Below are 11,061 nucleotides of genomic sequence, written 5' to 3'. Positions count from 1 at the left end.
ACTGAATTAACTATTGGCTCTTTCTGATCCAGTCTGGATTTTCTTCTCCTGGAGAAAAGGAAATATTTTTTACTGAAAACACCTGTAACAACCCAAAATATTTTTTGGGTCACTTTAGAGCTTTGTCCGATTATTGAAAAGAATATGAAAAAAAAAAGGCAATACATAAAGGATAAGGAGCTGAAGTTAGAAGACCAGAGGGAAAAGCTTTGGTAGAGGTGGTAACAAATCTGTCATTCTTGGCTCTGCTGGGTGATTTCATTACTGAGAAATTAACACCCTCCTGAAGTTTAGCCTGAAAAACACATGTAAAAAGGAAAACCTAAATATACTGTGGTCTCACTGTGACTTTTGGCATTATTAATTCTGTTACTGAATTACTTTTAAAAAATAATTTACTTTATTTTTTATTAGGTCTTCAGAATTGCAGACCATGTGACATTCCACTCAAACCAGTGGAAAATATGTCACTGGCTGGCTTTTTGTCTTTGTTATGCACCAGTTAAAAATGCCTTTCTCTTCACTGACACAGTGCCACAAGACATGAAATAAGTTTCCTTTCCCAGATTCTTGGTTCAGTCCGCAAGAATATAATTAGAGCTTCGTCATGTAAGCTCAAAGACGCAAAATTCTGAGTTCAGAAGTTCATTGTTTTTAAGAGAGGTACAACTCATGAAGTGTGTCCTTTAGCACTTTAAAATTGTCTGGAAAATGGTTAAGAATACCAGTCAAACCTCCTAATTGTTCAAATGCCTCTATTTGTCCCGTTATTACCCTGTTTGTATGATTCTGCTTATAGGCTTATTAAAATTTATTAAGGTGAAAACTGCTTCCAAAAGCTGCCTGAATCTGATCACTCCAAAAGTGCTTGAGAACTAGCAGTCAGGAATAACACATGTACTTTTTTTCCTGGCATTATGCAAGATGAGTGAAAGATATTTTCGAGGGTGGGTCAGGAAGGGTGGAGTGATAGGGTGGGAATAAATAAAAAAGAATGTACCTTTCATTGAGCTTCCCTGTAAGGTTAAAAAACAAAATATTTGTTGTACTAGGCTATTAGTCAAGTTTATCGTATATTTTTACTGATCCCTGAGGAAGAGCTTATTACCATCACTCTTTTCTGGAGATCCCAGTGATGGATGAGAAAGTTAGTGATGAATAAGAAGATAAAATTCTTCTGCTTTTATGTGAACTTAGTGTTTTGTCACATTGGTTGTTGGAAATGATCGTTTAGATGATACAAGTCATAGTTCTGAGTCAGATTTTTATAAGCAATTAAACCTGAGATTTTGTGCAGATTTGGTGGAGACTTCAGCTTAGATTCATGAAAGGCTGAATGTGACCCTATAATGAAGAATCATTTCAATAAGATTCAGTTTCATAACCTGTGTTACTCTATTTTCCCTCCAAGGCTGAGTCCCCCACCCTCTCATTTAATCAGTGCATTTGCATGTGCGGTAAAATTCTTAAGAGTGGGACCATATTCAGTTTTATTTCAAATTAGGGAGTGGCAATTGTGAATCTAAAAAATAATCTTTTTATACCAGTAAGATTCTATGACATTTCATATTTCTGTAATAAACTTGAAGACAGCAGCAGATTGTCCTGCTGCTTCTGCTCATCCTATCTGGTAGCAGCTGTATAGAACACACCACCATTTTAAATTCTAAATCAATTTTGTGCTTTGCTGATGAAAGAAGCAGAAGAAAGAGAAAGGACTTGGCTTCACACTTGGAGCAAATGTGAATTTTCTTGTGGATTTCAGTGTCCAGCTCAGAAGAGATTTTCTTCAGTAAACACAAGGGACAGCTGCCTACAGAAACCCTGCCCTGACTCAAGAGCTCTTCTGACACTACTGGTACACGCTGGCAGTTCTCTGGCTGTGATTCATTTTACTCAATCCTGCTTTCTCCGAATGTGCACCTGACAGCAGGCCTTGCTCCACTCAGCCTTCGCTGACTAAACACAGTGAAGTGGTTAAGCGCCGCTCACAGACAGGCACCCCGGGAAGGGCCCAGCCGCCCGCGGGAGCCCGTGAGAGGCTGAATGTTGAATGTGGGCCGAGGGCCGGTTGGTAGCGAGGCAGTGATTGGCTGGGGAGATGCCAGGGCCGTAAGAACAGAGAGCTGATTGGATGTGGGGATGAATGAGCAATGACACCCAGCTGCAGCAGCCAATGAGCGCTGTTCTGGGTCAGGTTTCAGTTAAGTTCTCTTGCGGTTCCGTTAGGTTCTGGGGAAGTAAAGGCCTGGTTTGCTACAATAAAACCATCTTCAGAATCCTGAGGAGGTCTGTGTACCTTGGTTCCGCATTGCTATGCTTGGTCCATTCAGAATGCAGCGGCTTCACAGGAATGACATCAAATTGGTCACACATCTTCAAAACACTTCCATTTTAACATTTTTCTCACTATGTTCAAATGTACTGTCAACTTCCTGAGGAGTGCAATGTCCATAACAAAGGGGACTTTTGTGCAAAAAAATGAGAGAACTTCAAATTTCTCTGGTACAATACCAGTGCCAGAGGGCATGGGCCTGAAAAACACACTAGTATTACAGGCTTAAGAGCCACACAGAGAAGGGTGAGGTACTCCCAAAGAAGAATTGACAGGAGGACTTCCTCAGTTACTTCATCAGTGCTGCCTCCTGTTTTCAAGGCCTAGAAGTGTTTCAGTGGCAGCACTGGAGAGCTGTGTGCTTCAGCGCTCCCCTCCCTCAGCATGGCCTTCACACACAGCACGATTGCACTTGCATCAATACCAACAGCCACACCCGCAGTTTAACCACCTGCAATGACTCTGGCCCTGGCAAATCTGGGTGGATTGTGCAGCAAGAACACATGGAGGCTGTGCTTCTCCTTGACTCCGAGCATTGCTCCAGAGGCTGCACAGCTACAGCTGTGTGGTCAGGCGTAAGGCTCCATGACACACAGAGATGGAATCCTTGCCATTGAGAGCAATGGCGGGGGCTGATGAGCCCTGGATCTGGGACAAAGTAAAGGGCAGGTATCTGCACCTGGGGGCAGAGGAGAGGGGAAATAAGTGGGTGTGAGTGTTCGGGGGCAGGGGAGCAGGGAGGTCATTCTCCTTCTTCCACAAGCAGGGCCAGAGGGGCTGTGGTGGGGGCAGTGCCTGCCTGGCAAAGGAGGCAAAAGGCAGGGACCTCAGTGAGCACAGCTCCTTCTCAGTTCTGCCGAGTTAGTATGCATACTCTTTTGGGAGGTTCCTGCTTGCTCTTCCCACAGGGAGCTGCTTGTTCCTGTCCCCACAACAGGCTTCTCTCTCTGACATGGGCCACAGCAGCTTTCTTTTCCATGCTCTGAATGAGGAGGGGGAACTTTTATAATGACAGTGGGAGGATTCATTAATCAGTATTTTAGCTGTTTCGACCATCATGACTTCTGGTTGAATTCAAGAGGCAAAATTAATAGCCCTACTTTAGTGCTACAGAAGTGGAATACTGAGAAGTGACTGCCAGACACAATCACCTTTTGAGTCACTTAGTCATTTTTTCAGTATCTGGACTGGATGGAAATTCTTTAAGAAATTGTGGGTTAAATAAAAAGGACACATTTCAAGCAATTTGAGAAACTTTTCTCCTTTTATTATTTCTTCAAACATATATATGTAGATATTACTGAAGGGCAACTATACCAGGGTAACTCAATTGCCTAAACTAACAGTAACGGGAAAAAAAATGTTACACTAACTATCCTAAAGGACCTCTTGAGGCAATTCCTACTATGAAAACTACCTGTTCTATGATAAAGTGAGTTAAAACCACTATCTACATTTTCATATACTGAGATGAACTGCATCTTTACAAAAAACATTTAAAGTACAGATTACTGAATAAATACAATAATTCCCTAATGGGGTAGGTTTTTCAGTCTTCAAGGTGTGCCAAGCAACCTCCATCAGGTTCAGTGTCTTCCATAAGGATGTGCAGGTGGAGCCAGTTTCTGCCTTGTAGACACAGGCAACATTGCAACTGTGCCATTGTAACTGGAAGGTGAAAGCCAAGGCAACTCAGAGATGTGTGTGCACAAGGAATCCATGTACAGTAACATCTTCCTTCTGCAGGAGCAGGAAAGCAGCTTCAGGATTGCCAGTGACAAATGCAGCGTTCACATGGCTGCCATCAGGTGTGAGCCCCCCCCCAGCACAGCTCTGTGCAGGAAACTCCTCTCAGTGCCTGGAAAGCAGCATCCGCAGGTGAAATTGCAGCTGACCGTAATCTTGCATCGCCTCTCTGTGGGAGATCTCATCCAGATCTCAGGCCAGGCACCCAAAGAGGTTGAACAGCTCAACCCTTTGCATTGCCAGTGGCAAGCTGATCTCTGCAGGAAGCCTCTCTCGTTGCCCAACACAAAGTGCTCCAGGTGTTTCAACTGCAGGCAGTGGCACAAGTATGCCATGATGTCCCACATCCACTGCGAAAATTCCCTTCTGCTCCATCGGGACAGCGGTACAGTGGTCAACACATGCATGACCACAGTCTTCCAGGTACAGCTGGAAAAACCTGTGCCCCTCAGGATGCAGGTGAAGACCTGCAGGCATTTCAGGTGCAGGTTCTCACACAGCACCTGCCTGGCAATGTGCCAGAAGAATTTTACCTCTCCCATAGCGTACGTCTCAGGCCAAGCTGTGCTTGCAATTAAGTTGGCCTCAGCGAGCTGGTTGCTCACAAAGATGCTAGAGCCACCTTTCTGGGCCTCTGGGGGCTGGCTGACCACAAAGATGTCAGAGTCCCCTTGGCACATCCCAAAGAGAATCCCCACCATCAGGCTCTTCTTGTCTCTGCTCAGCTGGAATTGGCAGGACCGACTGCAGGGCTGAAACAACAAGTGCCATGAGTATGACTGAGGCACATGCAGCCACGAGGATCTCACCAACTGGTAGAACCAGCGGGAGGTTTTCACCACGTCCAGGTAGGAGCTGGTGCAGAGTGTCTCCAGGAAGCTGCGCTTCTGCTTCTGCCGCAGCTCCTCCTGCGAGCGGTGCAGGAAGCACAACAGCTTCTCGCCCAGCTGCTCCCTCTTGCACATGTGCACTAGATCCACACGGACGCTGAACGTCCTTGCTGCCATCTGCCCTGCGCTGTTCAGCTCTAGGTGGAAGGCGTGCCCTGGCAGGGGATTCAGCAGGACCAGCACACGGTACACCCCGTCCCCCTCCCGGGGACTCCAACCCTCAAAGGCACTGCCCACCCCAATGGCTTCCTGAGGCACCAGGTAGAAACTACTGCTCACGCTGTCCACAAAGACACACGTGAAGCTCTCCATCAGCTCAGCTGTCACTGAGCAACCTCTCCCCAGGTCCTCCACAGGCCGCTGTATGTGATCTACTAAAAGGATGGCTTGCTTATTCCCAGCATCTCGGGTGTCTTCTCTGTCTTCAGTTCCACCACTGCTTTCTTCCTTGCCACCATCACTGCCTTCTTTTTCACTGGCAGTCATTTGTCTTCTTTTCTGTCTTCATTCTTGTTTCCCTCCACATTTACACCACCCTGTTCTTCATCCTTGTTTCTATCATTCTCATCCTCTTTTATAACTTCCTTTATTTCTTTCTCGGTTGCAGCAAAACCATTACGGTCTACTTCATTCCCACGATCACTGCTATCTTCCTGCCCAGTCCAATCACTGTTTCTTTGTTCACTGGCATCATTGCTATCTTGCTCCTTCATATCTGTGTATTCTTCCTTTTCATCTACATTGTCTTCACCTTCATTTGTATCATCACTCTTGCCTGCCTTCATATTTGCACCATGGATTCTTCTTCATTTCCATCTCCTTCTTCTTTTCCAGCATCCTTGTCTTGTTCCACCTGCACATCCTTGTTTCCTCCTTCATTTGCTTCATCTAGGTCTTCTGTATTTCCAACATCGTGAGGTTCATCTTCACTTCCTTCAGCAGTATTGTCTCCTGGCACATTCCCATCACTCCATCTTTCATCTTTCTTTAAGTCATAGCTATTGTTACTCTTAACATCCCCGTCTTCCTTCACCTTTACATCATAATTTCCTTCAATGGCATCAATTGTCACCTTCATTTGCAGCCACAGGACTTCCTACTCTGTCATGTCCACTGCCCCTGTTGTCTGCCTCATATCCATCTCCTATCAATGTTTTCTCCACCTTTGAATCAACAGCATCATCTTCCTCTTCTTTTCTCTTATATCTGCCAAGATCTTGCAGAAGCTCTGGTCCCTGCCACTGCTTCTGGCTTCATGGCTCCTTCTCCTGCAGCTAAACCACAGGCCCAAGAGGAGCAGGACTCCAGCAAGAGCCCAGAATGGCCACTGCTGCAGAACACCAAAGAGCACGGCTCCCCAGCCCTCGTCCTGCTGCTCCAGGGGCCCCTGCTCCAGCTCCTGCAGCAGCCGAGCCATCTCGCGGTCCAGCAGTTCCTGACGCTCCTGCATTCGCCGGTGCGTGGCCCCATCCAGCCCATCCCCAGCTGGCTGGGGGTACTGGATCAGGTTTTGCACGAGCACGAAGAGCAATGACAATAAAGCCATGGTCTGCAGGAGGACACAGACAAAGGGTTCAGTGGGGCCGGAATGGAGACAGACACTGGGGGCAGGCGGCAAGGCCTGCAGCGCTGCCCCAGCAGGCACCGCCCTGAGCAAGGCGTTCCTGCCAGGGGCTGGGCCCTGGATGCAGGGGCAGAACACACGTCCCGGGAGCTCCTGCCCCAGCCCTCCTCCAGCCCCGTCTCCTCACTGGTGTGCACTCACCGCTTGCCCAGGCTCTACTGAGGCAGCGGCACCCGCCGAGGCCTTTTATAGCTGCCCCCATTGTGACACGGCCCCTGTGCTGTCACAATGCCCAGAGTGCATCACAGCCCAGCCCCGCCCGCTGTCCCCGGCTCAGGGAACTCATCATGGCCCTGGGCACCCAAAGCCCCAACAGACACCAAGTGCAGACCCGTCACTCAGGAACCTGGGAACCCCAGAGCTCCCCTTTACAAAGCAGGCACATGTGCCCTCCCACACAACCCTTGTCAAATATAATTTGGTGACGTGACCCATGGATGTTCTCTGTATACAGGTGTAAGCTTTTATTTATTATCCAAATCAGAACTTTTTTACTATTATTATTGATATTTATTACTGTATTGGTGGTGCATTTCCTCTCCTCCACTCCTTAGCTGGCTGCCGTGTGGCCTTGGCCTTGACACACCATCTGGGATCAGGATCAGCTCTCTGTGTTTTTGGGCAACCTCAAGCACAGTCTTTTGTGACAATTACTTTGGTAATGTTTGGGGCTGATTTTTCCTTTTTTTTCTTTCCTCTTTGCCTGTGGAATTTTCTCTCGGGGTGGTGGGTGTGTGGGGGGTCAACACCTCAATGTTAGAATAATGTGAAAGCAGAGTGGGGGGCAGTTGCTGGCCCTTGCTCACTCTTGGCTCCAGAGGAGGAATGTCGGTGCTAGCACTGCCATCCCAGTGTTGGGAGCTGTTTTCCTCTCCTGCTGTTGGACCCTGCACCCCTCTCTGCTAGGATGCCCTCCCTCTTCAACTTGCTGTTTCCAAGCGCCCTGCCTCTCCTCCATGCCTTCCCATCCAGGACACAGACGCCATCACCCCCAGCAGTCCTGCAGCCACTCTGGGATCACCGGATCTGTCCCCACCCGCCAGGAGCCTGCCAGAGCTCAGTGCCAGCTGTGACAGCAACTGCACCAAAGGGAAAAAGTGCCCGCAAACAAAAGATCTGTTACCGGTTCCTGTTCTGTTTGTTGTTAATTTCATAATTGTTGTTGTTTTGTTTGCCTTGTTACATATACTAGTAAACAACTGTTATTCCTGTCTCCATATCTTTGCCTGAGAGCCCCTTAATTTCAAAATTATACTAATTCAGAGGATTTACTTTCTCCATTTCAAGGAAAGGCCCTGCTTTCCCTAGCAGACACCTGTCTTTCAAACTGAGACAGAGCAGCATGTCATATTGGCTAATATTTATTTACTGGTTTAGTGAGAAATAAAGAAATCCCCACTGCTTGAATGATGCACAGAAGTTTAACATTATCCAGTCTTACGCCTTACACTTCTTTTACACTAGCACTGTCATGCCTCACAGATGTTTTGTGAAAACAAAGATGTCAGGGTTTCTCTTCTGAATTAAGAACACTTCCAAAGATCTGTTTATCAACTGACAAAAGATCACACACAACCAGCTTATGGTTTGCATAGCAGCGCAAAAATCGTCAGGCCCATACAAACTACTTCTTACACTAGAGATGGCTCATCTGACCCTGAAGAATAGGCAAGATAGGGTGTTATAAATGAGTTAATGTTTGGGGGTGGAGTTGTGTGTTATTAATGTAATGTAGTTATGAATTGTTGATAAATTTTTATGAAGTTATGAATGGTTATAGGCAGGTTGCAGTTGTCACGTTGGTGGTGCTGCAGTGTGGGTGTGTGTGGCCACTGAGGGGAGGGCTGATGGGTGTTCGGTTGGTTGGGTACAAGGAACTTTCTGGAACATTACATCATGGGGTGAGGACAGCGATTTGAACTGTGATTGGATGATGAGCTGGCCTATAAGATCAAAGAACTCTAAAATGATTGGATTGTTTTTACTGTCCACATCTATTACTATTTTGGCAAATTCGTTTTATTGTGATTTGACTATTACCTATAGATTTTATTGGCATATTTTTTCTTTGTTTCTGCCAAGAAACCCACTTATTCTAATTCTTAATGACAACATGTTTCATCTTTATTTATGTCTTGTAAGTTATGAACAGAAAACAAATTATTAGTGAAAAATATTACCTTACTATTGTCTATTTTCCTCTTCCTCTCTTCCTCAGCACAACTGAAACAGTTTATTTTGTTCAGTAGTCCTGGAAGGAAAGACAAAAATTGTCTTTACAATTCTGATAGCCATCAGTTGTTCAGCAGACATTACAAGACTGTCTTATCTCCTAATTACTCAGGAAAGCACAAGTTGCACTTTCAGGGCTCTCCTGAAATGCACTGGATTTCTATTTTAGTTGTACATGCATCTTTTGCTTCCAGAGAATCAAGAAGATGGTAGGAGAATCTTCCATGGAAAACACTATGCAGCTTTCTGACCAACAGGTTTTGAAGTCTCTGATGCTGAAATTGGATTTCATTAAGGGTAAATACAAACAGCTACAGAGCTGCAATGAAACCACTGAAGGTCTCCTTGAGTCTGTGAATTGTAATAGATGATGGCAATGGGAGAGCTAAAATAAAGTGTTTGTAAATCCACAATATAAAATCAGCATATGAAATGAAAAGACCTGAAAGATTAAAGAGTCTGTAGGAGCAAAACCTGATGGCAACTTTGTTTCATCACTCTCAAAACCTACAGTAAAATTTTAAAAATTGTTCTCATGAGGTAATATGAAGGTGAAAGTTTAAATGTGTGAAGGGAAAGGAGGAGGTGTTAGGGATGTTATGAGTTTGCTGGATTAAGTGATTTGGCTCCTAAGAAGCTGTGTTGAGTGATGAGGAAGAGAGAAGGAAAAATGGGGAATTCCATTCTAGCCAATAAAACATTAAGGAGAAGCATTACATGAACAGCTCATTCTCTTGCAGCTTGATTCCTCCCTGCTGAATGAATGTAAGGGTAATAAATACTTCAGGGTTTTCAGGAGAGAATGCACTGAAAATTTTTGTTCCAGGAACAGTTCCATTCTTTTATCAGTGATGTTGTGTGCTGCATGTAAACAGTTGCCAGGAAGAGTAAAGTGATAAGAAAAGGTTTAATTTTCCAATGAAAAAAGTGCATGGTCAAGGCTTAAAGAAATTGAAGTCTGAGACATTATTTTGAACTAATGCCAGCATTTTTTTGTTCATAGTCTGAGAAGAGCCACCTTGTTGCTGTGCTCACATATTTTCAGCTTTTGGGATAGAAACCTGATCCTTTAGAAAGAATCTAAAACAGCATCTACTAAATCTGAATATGGTGGGGTTTTATTCTGCTATTTCTGAGCAGCCTGTTCTTGTGAGGAAAAATCCTTCACTGCAAGGAGATCTAGGGAACTTCCAGGCCACACTGGAGATGTGAATGAAACAAGGCTGAAGTACAGTAGGGAAAAAAGAATGTATTTGCTCTATTCTTTATGCTAAGATCTTTCTGAACAAATGTCTGTGCATCTAGAGGCAGCCAAATCAACCATTTGGTCTGGACTTCTTTCTTCCTCCTTACTTGGATAAAATGTACAACAATGAGTATGAGGGAGACTGGGAAATGGTAGGTGTAATAGTGAGTTGCTGTCATGCTTCCTATCCCTTTCAGAAGTGTAGCATAATATTATCTGAAGGCCTCTGACTGTTGAGTTGAAATCTTCAACATGGCTGTCTTGCCCTTATGACACTCAGAGGTAGGAAGGATGGGTATCCAGATTGTCACAACGTCCCTTCTCAGTGATTCTTCCTGCCGAGGAGTGTAACTCAGCCAGCCTGAACATTTTTCTCTGCATTTACAACCATGAAACACAATGACAATAGAGAAGATGCACCCTTTATATGTCTTTATGAGATTTTGACCTGTGATTCATAGAAGGTGATCCTCACTTTCCAATCTGCCCTCTTCCTGAAGGCTTCCTGCTCAGATTTGATTGATCACTGAATGCGTTTTCCAGATATGCTTTTTTGCTTTTATTTCCCCTCTCCCCTCTCCTTCCTCATTTCTGAAATGAAGCAATGAGGGAGAAGAAATGAACTATAAAAGAAGCACAAAAGCAGAGGTTTGCTGAATGACTACAGCAAACTCAAGGAGCCCTCAGATAAGAATGGAGTAATTGGACAACAAAATATCATATGATTTCAGGACACGATGTGATAAGCATTCATATGACTTTGAATTATACATGTTCAAATACTTCTCTGTCTTCAACCACCATTCTTCTGGGACTCTCTCTGTATCATTTAGCTCACAGTGAAAGATGCTTTGTTCCTTTAGGTATACAGGGATTTCTTACATGTCCTTCAGCCCTCTGTGTAGAAGGAAGGGAGGACACACATTTGCAGCCTGTCGTGGCAAGTGTGGCAGGTCTGTGACTGCCCTCACAGCTGCTCAGTTTCCTC

The 11,061-nt window shown here is 45.0% G+C and overlaps 1 pseudogene; it reads right to left on the bottom strand.

The window, feature by feature from the left end:
• Positions 1-4,186: 4,186 nt before the first annotated feature.
• Positions 4,187-5,756, bottom strand: LOC134042910 (inositol 1,4,5-trisphosphate receptor-interacting protein-like 1; annotated as a pseudogene).
• Between the last annotated feature and the right edge of the window lie 5,305 nt (positions 5,757-11,061).

Source organism: Cinclus cinclus, chromosome 4 (assembly GCF_963662255.1).
Source record: "Cinclus cinclus chromosome 4, bCinCin1.1, whole genome shotgun sequence".
NCBI lineage: Eukaryota > Metazoa > Chordata > Aves > Passeriformes > Cinclidae > Cinclus > Cinclus cinclus.
Note: the sequence above shows the minus strand (reverse complement) of the source record. Positions and strands in the feature narration are given on the sequence as shown.